General features: G+C 34.9%; 1 protein-coding gene across 3 annotated transcripts in view; it reads right to left on the bottom strand.

The window, feature by feature from the left end:
- Positions 1–12,063, bottom strand: part of LOC116844759 (protein Tob1) — a 243,518-nt gene that overhangs the window by 26,552 nt on the left and 204,903 nt on the right. The window lies entirely within an intron of this gene.

Genomic DNA, 12,063 nt, shown 5'->3' with positions numbered 1-12,063 from the left:
TCGGAATCGTACCGGCGACGTTGCTCTCCAAGCGAATAAACGATTCGTTCGTTCGTTCGTTCGTTCGTTTATGCAAAGTACGTGGATTTAATTAAGCGCCGTCCACGATTTAAAAATAAAACGCCGCGCGATCGCGCATACTTTATGAACCGTTCGAGTGGAGGGCAGATTTTATAGCTCGCGCTGCAACTCGTGTCCGATATTGCGGCGTGCAATCGAATAACGTGTCGTTGATTGACCTCCCTCTTCCCATATAGAATTTTTTCAAGATTTTCCCAGATACTGCACAATTTTCGATTGGAACGCCCAACGAGTGCGGTCAAGCGCTTATAGACATGCCGTCCAATTTTTTCCGGACACAAATTATGGATCCATCTTGGATTTAAAGTGAAGGCGTTGATTACGAATATATAAATGGGCGATATTGCGGCGGTCAATCGAATAACGTGTCGTCGATCGACCTCTTCCTTCCCATATAGAATTTTCCCAAAATTTTTCCAGATACTGCCTAAGGTAAACGTCCTAGTGATTGAACGTGTACCGATAATTGAATTACTAATAATATACTTGTGTTTGTTAAAATGCTTATCAATAAATGAAACAAAATCACAAAGTAACTAAATATTTCTTTTCGTTTATTATATTGTTTTTCATTTATTATATTGTTTTTCGTTTATTATATTGTTTTGTATATTGAAAAGCATTTTAACAAAGAAAAATATAAAACCAATATGTCAATCATTGGGATATGTTCGACCACTGGGACGTTTACCTTGGTTTCCGATTAGAATGCTCAAAGAGCACGACCAAATGTCCATAGACATGCCGCCCAATTTTTTTCCGGATAAAAATTATAAGTCCATCTTAAACTTAAGGGGACTGGAGGGTCAGATTGACTGACAATCGTGCTTGTTCTTTCTATTTTTCTTTTTGTTTAAATCAGTAGCATTTAAATTTAGTGAGGATGGAATTTTGGATGGGCCATTTTCTCTGGAACGGTAGCTCTGCCCACCTTGGTATTTATATATTTAATTTACGCGTCAAAAATTTTAATTTACGTACAAAATGCAATCAAAATTTCAAAAAAGATTGGGCAGATTTTGGCCACATTCTTTGTTCAAAAATTGGTTGTCTCAATACCAGTTGGGAATCCCATCCTTATTCCAAATAAGGGTTCTCTATTCTTTTCTGTTTGCTTGCTGCTGTAAGTTGCTTATTTATTTTTCATTTGAATTTCTCGCACACCTTTGGCTTCATTGCTGAGAGAAGCTGAGTTTACAAGCTTCTTATACGAGTTTCTTCGACTTCTTGTTATTTTGTCGGCTTGATTTCTGTTTGAAACTATATCGAATATTTATGCTTAGTCTAGATGTTTTTCAATTGCCAAGATCTAAGCACAGAACATTTCCTGGACTTGATATTACTTCCTTTCTCTCGTTGCGTTTCCCGTTTAGAAGCGCAACTTCAATTATTGGTGAAATCGTAATTGAACGCAATTAGATCTCAGAAATTTTCTATAATTGGGATAAGAATAGGATTCTCAATTGATTTCGCAATATGATATAGAATTTTGGGCAATCTGATCGGAATCTACACGGAAAAAAAAATGGTGGTGTCAACCAGAGAATAAAATATGGCATAGTCTTTCTCTCTAGCTTCAAGAATAAAGTCTTGGTTGCGTTGACCTATCGATTCGTTGCTTCAAAAATGTATTTTTTCAGGGAACGAATCGCAGTACTAATGGATGATGCCGCACAGATCAATGTAATGAAGAATTGATTGCTGAAGCTAGAAATAAAAGCTATGCCATATTTTTCTTTCTGAATGGTTAACACAACCATTCTTTTTTTTTGTATACTATACTGGGGAATATTCGGGAAATTTCCACGCGGGTATTATTTTGAGAAATTGGACTGGATATCAATTAGATCCCAAGAAATTTTCTATGCGGGCTATTGCGAGATGCTAATGCAATGACCATATATCGACGTATTGTTCGTTTTAAGGTTATTCTACATTAGTTACAAATCGATCGCAAGCTGATGCAATGTTTGTCGCGACAGCTAATCAATAGTACTATTGACGCTTCTGATTGGCTGTCACGACAAGCGTTGCGTCTGTTTATGATCGATTTATGACTAATCGAAGATGCACGGGAGCGCGCATTGAGAAAAAAGCGGTTAAATCGCCAAAATCAGCGGTTAACTGCCTTCAAAGAAATTGCATCTATTGAACAAATTGCGTGTTACTGCAACAATAAATTACGTTGACATAGTTACCAAATCGCAATCATTGAATCAATTGATAACTCGTCCCAGCAACGATATAATTCGTTCAACGACTAAACATTTGCTTCAACGAATTTTGTTCATTCAAGCAAAATCTTGTTAACTCAATCATTTTTTTTTCTCAGTGTATGTAATATCATGAAATTAGTTTCAAAATAACATTTATTATTTAGATAATAAAACGATATAAATGCGTAAAAACGTAATTTGCTTGAACGAATTTTGTTCATTCAAGCAAAGTCTTGTTAACTCTATCACTTTTTTCTCAGTGTATGATGTTTTGCATGCAGTATCCAAATGTATAAGTTCGACATAAAAAGCCGTTTCTGCCAACGATGTTTCTAAAGAAGTTTTCGTTATGTTGTATTTATTGTTTATTGTCAATATTTGGATAAGAACAGACACGACATGCAGAAGCATCAAGGGAATGATCGATTAAAAAGTTTATTCCCTATCGCCAAAATAAAAAAGTGCTTAAACTTATACAAAAATTTATCACAGTAAAACACATTCGTAGTTAAAATTTTATGTGATTTGTCTGCACCGTTCATGAGAAATTTAATATTGAATTTTACACATATAACGTTATGGTAGAAACAATATAGACGACTATTATTTTAATATAAAACATAAAAAGTGATACTATACAAATAAATAACTTACCGTTATAAATGTTACATATACAGGAACGCGGCAATAAAAGAAAGTGCAGTTTTCACTACACCGTTTTTGTGCAATAGTCGATTCTAGACCAGACAATTGCCATTTTATGCTTTAAGCAGCATTGCATTGAGTGAAATCAATACTGATTGGCAAGGTAATATCATGAAATTAGTTTCAAATTAATATTTATTATTTAGATAATAAAATATAAAAACGTAATAAAACGATATGAATGCGTGAAAACGTAATTTTATTCGATAAAAGTAGTGAATTTATGAGTAGCTCCCTTAGGCGCTCTGAAAATACATATTTGCACGAAAAAACACACAATTGTGTTAGTGTAACTGAATATTCTGGTACAAATATTCGGTTACCTGTTACAAACAAAGAACTCGGTTGTAGGAACAGAAGGATCCTATAGGAAGTTTTTTACTTAGTCAATTGCCTTTAGTTATTTCAACCGAGTTTTAACGCAACTGAATATTTAAACGAACATTTTCGACTACGGTAACCGAGATATTATTTTTCAGCACGAGTTTTTGGTCTGGTATCCATTCAGTTAGACGAGCTGAAATTTTTTTCCCGTGTGATCAATAAATCCCTTAAGAGGATGATGGAATCGATAGCGAATTCCAAAAATGTCGAAAAACGTAGAGGCAATCCTCTAACATAAGTAGAACATTAGGAACGGAAAATAAGTAAATCATAATATGAATGTTTATTTATGTTAGATTATTATAAGCAAATAAAAGTAAAAAAAGACACTTAAGACAAAAATAATTCCTAATTATTAGGAATCGATATCAAAAGTTTATTCAAAACTAACAATATTTCACACATTTCTTTCAAAATTTTATGTAACAATTTTTACAATAAACTATTGAAACATTACAATTGAATACAATATAGTAAACATAAGTTTTCAACACTCGCAATCTCGCTTTTAGCGTTACCTGGAAATAACAACGACATTTCTTCGATATGAAAGAGATATTTACGTTTTTGATAAGAAACTTGTAACATATATATATTATTAATATATATATATTATTATTAATATATATTAACATTTCAACAGTTTATTGTAAAAATTGTTACAGAAAATTTTGAAAGAAATGTGTGAAATATTGTTAGTTTTGAATAAACTGTTAATGTTCCGATGTATCAATTCCTAATAATAAGGAATTATTTTTGTCTGAAAAGTGTCTTTTTTTTACATTTATTTGTTTATAATAATCTAACATAATTAAACATTTAAATTATGATTTACTTATTTCCCGTTCCTAATGTTTATGAGCGTGTATAGTAATAATATAATCGACTATGTTTGCTAATAAGCTAGTTAAAATTACTAGAAATAAAGCAAAGATAGGTGGGACGTTAAGTTGTGGCTCAAAAGGTTAATCAGATCATTGGATGAGGAATAAACGATCCATAATTCTAATTAAAGTGATCAATCTGATGACATGTGTTCCGGTTAAAGTAATAAGGCAAATTTGAAGGAAAGATAGGTGGGACACGTTGCTGGATCAAAGGGTTAAAACAACGCTCGAGCACGCACATGTTGGCGAGCAACTGCCGCGCGGAAGCGGCGCGCTGATATCAACGCGTGTTTTCCGCAGCTGGACCAGAATTTTACGAGATAACGAGAAGGGTATCCCCGCGGTTCTCCGGCACGAGCGTCGAGAAAAATCGAACGAGGCGGAGCACTCTGCGGAGAGCGCGGCTCTGAAATTGCGTTTCGTCCTTGCGACGAGCCAAGTCATCCATAAAGGAGACGGGAGATTCGCGCGTCGCAATTAATGGATCGGAATGAATACCCCGCGGGGGCGGGGGAGGGGGCGCGCGGCCAATCGCGGCGATATCGCAAGATGGATGTGAAAGGAGCGCGCGAGAGACACTCCTTCATATCCGGCGCGGATGAAACGGCGATTTCTACGGATTTTCCGTCGTGCCGAACGTGACACACGAGCGGAATTAATTTTCAGAAGCGCGCGAGTGCGTTCGAGCGGCGCGCCGCTCTCCGAGCTGCGATGAGAATTTACGGCGCCAACACCGACGCACGCGGAAGTAAACGGCGTCGCGCACCGCGCCCGATAATTTCGTCGTCTGCGGGGAACGTTTGAGAAACGGGGAGGGGGTCTCGAGGGGGCGAGTGAGGAAAGAGAGGCGAACTTAATGGCGAAGAAGAAGGCGAGGTCGCGGGGGGGAACAGTGGGAGTCGAGCGGGAAAAGAGAAGAAAGAGCCAAGAAGCCCATTATCCGCGAAAATACGGCCGGTTGTCATCCTCAGAGCACGGCCGGGAGACGATCGGACGAGATTCGTCGTCCGTCGTTATTTTATTCCTTCCCGTCGTGGCGCCTTTCAAGAGAAACTGCATCGCCGTTTACGGATTTTATGACCAATTTGCTCAACGACCGGCCGGGCGATATCCACGCCGCTGCTGGCGGCTCCTAACTTCTCCGCGCCGCGGAGATACGCGGCATTTGTTATCTCGTGTTACGGACGCTCTCTGTACATCCACCGACTGTTAACATCGAGTACGGAGAGAGAGAGAGAGAGAGAGAGAGAGAGAGAGAGAGAGAGAGAGAGAAAAAAAAGGAACTCGCATTCCGTTGATTTTGCGATAAATCGTGTCTCGCGGAACGCGAGATATTGCGTGAACGAGCGCTATAATGAGACATACATAGACGTACCGTTGATTGTATCACGGATTCTTTTTTCCTGCTCGTCGTGTTAGATACGCGTGTAAGAAAAAGGCGAGCTTATCGGGCATACCCGGAGAATAGACTCGGGGGAAATACCAACGAGACTGTACCACTACATTTCATCGTTTGTCATTAGCGCGAGGAAGACACAGTCGTTCCATAAGCGGCTAATAGCGCTCGACGTGCAATTAATCGTATTTAAAATGTAGAGAAAAAAGGCGAGTTCTCTCTTGGAGGAAAAAAGAGGCGGCACACGAGACTGTGATTATCGTCTCGGTTATGGTGAGGAAATTCTTACATAAATTTACAATTAAATTTTCTTCGTTATAAAACGTCGATATGGACAGTCTACAACGCGTCCTGATACGTCGTCGTTGTCACGAGGAAAATCGAGACCATCAGCGTCGCGCATATACATAATATTTCTGTTCAATAATGTAGCATATCATTAATATAATTCATAAGACTTGCATGCACTCATACTGAAACTTATATGTGTCAGCAATAAGCGAATAGTTTGATCAGACATATTTTATAGCCTGATAATATATACAAATTTATCATATGTACAAAAAATATCAGAAAAGTAAGAAATATCCTATACTAAAAATGCAAATATTTAGTGTGTACATGCTAATACATATAGGGTGTTCCAGAACAACCTTCGAAGTTCTCGTGGAAGCATAATACGGATTGAGGTGAATATCATAGTCCTGCACTATTTTGCGATATTCGCACACTGAGAAAACATATTTCAAAACTAACAAATATTTATTAATTGAATATCATTAGTATATTTACTTAAATCAAAATTCTTTTCATTTAAACCGAGTAAATTAGGATACAGCGTGTCCCAGACTCTTCTTTTCACATTAGGTGGGAATGTAGAACGGGTTGAGGTGAACATAAAAGTCCTGTACCGTTTTGCAATATTCGCAATAATAGTCGAGATATTAATTAAAAAAAATTGGTGAATAATCACGCGTGATATGTGGCGCCGTCTGTCGTTGTATACTTATATATTAAGTCAAACTGAACCAAAAAGTCCTCTACTATTTTACAAATGACCACATAGATTTTTAGATATTAAAGAATATTGTTACATATATGATTGTGAACTATAATAACAAATTTTCTTTAATTAATATCTACATATAATCGATTTTTGGTTGTAGAAAACAGAATTTCAGGTTTATATAAACCAAATCAGTTTTAAGTATCAGAAATTCTGTTCACTTTAACCAAAATGCGTTTGTTTCGTTCATTGTCAGGTTGATTCAATCACAATTCAACTCTTTTGCTCGGTTCAGCATTAACGCAATGCATGTGAAAGATGTAATACTGTATAGAAATTTTTCCTTGCAAGCATTTCGAAGCTACTGAAAGAGTTCCAGATGTTTGCACAAAATTACTTATGCGTGCAGTTTTATTCTTTGCTTTCTAAATTTCTCGTACTGTCTTGACATTTTTTTCACATTATAAGTATATCGGGCGCGATTATTATGGTACTTCTTCCGTGGATGGATTTAATTTATACACTGTAAAAACTGATGTGTTAAATTTAACATTTCATGTGTCCCAAATCATCCACTCTCACTTATGTGTAAATTTAACATAAAACATATGTGGTAAAAAGTAACACGCATAATATGTAAAAAATTAATATAAAAATTTAACACTTACCGTCAGGAATCACAGTTTGTGTTAAATTGACATATGTATAATATTAAATTAACTAAAATAAAACATTACTTTAACATTTGAGAGAAGTACTAATCTATAGTTTTGATGAAATGAAAATGTTAAATTGACATATGTATAATATTAAATTAACTAAAATAAAACATTACTTTAACATTTGAGAGAAGTACTAATCTATAGTTTTGATGAAATGAAAATGTTAAATTGACATATGTATAATATTAAATTAACTAAAATAAAACATTACTTTAACATTTGAGAGAAGTACTAATCTATAGTTTTGATGAAATGAAAATGTTAAATTGACATATGTATAATATTAAATTAACTAAAATAAAACATTACTTTAACATTTGAGAGAAGTACTAATCTATAGTTTTGATGAAATGAAAATGTTAAATTGACATATGTATAATATTAAATTAACTAAAATAAAACATTACTTTAACATTTGAGAGAAGTACTAATCTATAGTTTTGATGAAATGAAAATGTTAAATTGACATATGTATAATATTAAATTAACTAAAATAAAACATTACTTTAACATTTGAGAGAAGTACTAATCTATAGTTTTGATGAAATGAAAATGTTAAATTGACATAATCTATGTCTGACATATTAAATATGTCAATTTAACACAATCTGTGATTCCTAACGGTATTCAAGTGTTAAATTCTTGTGTTAATTTTTTCATATTATGCATGTTACTTTTTAACACATTTGTTTTGTGTTAAAGTTACACATAAATGAGAGCGGATGATTTGGGACGCATGAAATGGGTTAAATTTAATACATTGGTTTTGCAGTGTAGTTTATAGGAAAAAAAAGATTCTCTGCTTGCAGCTTGAGAGTCAATGCGTTGGAAGAAACGCCGATGAAGATCGCGATGAAAAATGGTCTTCTCCACGGCGATCTATCCTGGAATTCCCTGGAATTCTCTCTCTCTCCGGGAAATTGTTACTTCGGCACACGCGCTAAGTGATATCCGACAACCGCATAATCCGATCGGCGTGAAATAGCTCGCGGTATGTAAATCCCCTCGATGACATAATACGCGGAGGTCACACACAATATACAAGCTCTCTTCTTCCCGGAACGAAGGATATCGTGCCGCACGACTGCAAACCGGTATTCGAGGGCGCCAATCTCGACGTGGCCGAGGAGAGACAGATGTGCGTAAAGAGGGAGATTATCGAAGGTGAGTATCTACAATTATCTAAGATATAATTTCACGCGGTACAATTTTTTCAAAAGCGCCCCGATAATCGCTCGTTCTTCACGCGAAAACACGAGCTCCTTCGCCGTTTATCTTCGTGTTCCGCGTCGCGGCGACGCGGAGGAAGCCGCCGAAGGTGAGAAAACTCACCGAGGACTATTGCGAAACGAGTTTCCCTCACGCGAAGATTACTCAACGTTGCGATCTAAATGTCGATGTGCAGCAGCAGAGGCGGCGGCGGCAGTCGTCGTCGCTTTTCCTCCACGATTTTATCGCGATCGTTGTTTAATCGCGAGGAACAGTCGTACGGGGAATACCGCGATTACTGGCTGCACACGGATACGCGCGATTGTTCGCGGAACGAAAAGTGTTTTTTTCTTTTTTTTTTTTGTAGCGGGAATATCGCACCGTTCTTTCTGTCTCGATGCGCTACAGCAGATGCCAATAGGATTTCCACGAATCGCTCTCCGGCACGGATGAATGAGGAATTTCTCTCATCGCTCGCGGAACCGCCTTTCTTCCGATTCACGCGGATTAGCGTTTCTTAATGACCTCCGGTCATTCCGTACACTTTCACTAAGGCCCGATCTACAATAGAGTAAGGAGTAGGAGTAGCAGTAAGATGAAATGGAAATAATTTATTTCGTTTACTCCCTTATTCCAGCTCTTACTATTCAGGCTTACTCCATGTGATGTAGACGGGCAAACTTTTATTAGAATAAGGGAATAAGCGAAATTATTTTCATTTCGTCTTAAGGACCGTCTACATTGGAAGTAAGAAATTGACCAACTACAGTCGAATGTGAGAAGAATAATCAACTATGATTGGTCAATTTCTTATTCTTACTTCCTACTTTTTATTGCTTACTTCCAATGTACACTGAGAGAAGAATTTAGTAAATATTATCAAAATTTTGTTACTATTAAATTATAGACGTAAATATAGCGGGCCAAAGCTATGGCAATACTTATTAATTAATTTAGTTCTGTAAAATAAATTATTTATTTGACAGAAGTAAAATTTATTTGCTTCCAGAATATATTTGGTAAATAAAACTTATTGAATAGTTGAGCAAAATAAGCGATTTTGTAATAGTTACAAAGTTTTTGGTAGGTTCATCTGTAATAATAGATATTGAAACGATGTAATAACTGCAAGTGAATGAATTTTTCGTTGTGCTGCAACAAAACATACTTATACTAGTAACAAAATAGAACTCGTACCTACTGAATCTTTTATTATATGAATTTAACATTAAGTAACTATTACTAAATTATTTAATTGATGTTACTGTGAATGCAATTACGTCATACTCCTGATCTATTAAATATTTGGTAATTATTATCATATTTAGTGTTAGTTACTAAGGATTCAATGAATTTCTGTAACTAAATGCAGTTTGTTATAGTTACCAGTCTTTTCTCTCAGTGTAGACGTCCCTTTACTCTTAGGCCCGATCTACAATAGATGGAGTAAAGAGTAGGAGTAGGAGTAAGAAATAAGCAGTAAGCAAATTGACCAATCCCATTCTCACGTTTAAAAAATAATCGATTGTGATTGGTCTATTTACTTATTGCTTATTTCTTACTCCTACTCCTTACTCCATCTATTGTAGATCGGGTCTAATCGCTGGTCACTACTAGAGGAGAACAATCAATACTCCATCTTATCGATAGTTTGTAATGTGACGATCAATGACTATTGACAGTTTCGATATAGTTTTGTGATTATTAAAGAAAAATTAATAAAACGACTGCAATCATCTACTTGAGTCACCTTTTCGCTTTTCCATTAGTTTATCATAGGCAATTAGATTTTAGTTGGTAGTAAGTAGTTATATAGGATTAAAATATTAAACAGTTTTATTTGATAAAAAACAAAAAAAAATATATAAAATATAATAATGAATGGACATGCTTCATATTTTAATTAAAACATTATCCACTTATTCTGATTTAAAAAGATTGTAAAAGGTTTCAGTGTCGTATTTTTAGTGGCGCGCATCAAAGGACTCATCAACTTAGTACTTATACTGAGAAAAGAATGTTTGGAAATTCACCTGTGAGATAAAAATTTATTTCATGAAATTAAAATTAATTTCGCAGAAGTAAACTTTATTTCCCACAAATAAATCCTCAAGTATTTTTTCCCAGTGCGTCAAACAAAAAATTAGGTTTTTAAACACTTATTTTATTATTTATATGAGTAATAAATATTAATTTGAGACAAAATTGAGATGGATATTACAAATACAAAAAATATCTTTTTGTATTTTTGTCATATAATATACATGTTAAGGTTATCACATTAAATTTTGGTTGTTGAAACCAAAATTTAGTTAAAATAGGATCAACGAAGTGTTTGATAATTACAGTCAAAAAATTATTACTATTTTGCTTTACTTAGTGACTATGTAAATATATTATTGAAAAAATAAGGTAGAATAGCGGCAATTAAACTTTTTGATTGTGATTAAATATTTGGTTGATTCCATTTTAACCAAATTTTCGACAACCAATCTTTTTCTCAGTGTAATTGATAGATCTATTATATATTGTCTATCTGTGTCGTAACCAGCATTGAATACCAAAATATGTGATTATAATAATCAGAAATTTTGTTTAAAACCAACCAACAGTCGTTGAAACATAACACGTTCATCTAACCATGCTTTTTAATCACAATAAGTAGGTACTTGGATGTTCCATACTGAAAAACTGATTTAGTTGACGAAATAAATATTTACTTAAAATGGAATTAACTAAATATTTGATAATTACAATCAAAAAATTTAATTATCGCTATTTTGCTTTACTATTTTACTTTTACTAAACAAAGCAAAATAGCGGCATTTTAACCAAATTTTAGTTTCGATAACCAAATCCTTTTTTCAGTGCAACTGGATGAGTAGTAACCAAGCTATAATCGGTGTTAGACTTGTTCTGGTTGGCTACTAGAGTATTTCATTGTAATAGCCCGAAATTCTGTTTAATTCAACTAAAACTCGCGTTTAACTGTTCAAGCTTCGATCGCGGACGATCCCTGAGAATGCACAGACTTGGGGGCGAAGCGTATGTAATGTTCAGCGAATTCAAGACTTCTGAAGGGATGGTAGGTGAAATAATTAAGTCCCGAGTTTATCAATTTCATTTGGCAATCATAATTCAATTCACCGAAGTTCACTAAGCAATCAGATACAAGCGGAGGCGTACGACGACGTGCGAACGCGATATAGCTGGCGGAAATCTTTTGCACACTGAGAGAAGGATTTAGTAAATATTATTAAAATTTGGTTACTATTACTAAATGGTAGACGTAAATATAGCGGGCCAAAGCTATACTTATTAATTAGTTTAGTTCTGTAAAATAAATTATTTATTTGACAGAAGTAAAATTTATTTGCTTCCAGAATATATTTGGTAAATAAAACTTATTGAATAGTTGAGCAAAATAAGCGATTTTGTAATAATTACAAAATTTTTG

This window comes from Odontomachus brunneus, unplaced genomic scaffold, assembly GCF_010583005.1.
Source record: "Odontomachus brunneus isolate Ranch 3 - 2012 unplaced genomic scaffold, Obru_v1 Obru_scaffold_046, whole genome shotgun sequence".
Classification (NCBI taxonomy): domain Eukaryota; kingdom Metazoa; phylum Arthropoda; class Insecta; order Hymenoptera; family Formicidae; genus Odontomachus; species Odontomachus brunneus.
This window is presented reverse-complemented; position numbering and strand designations above follow the sequence as displayed.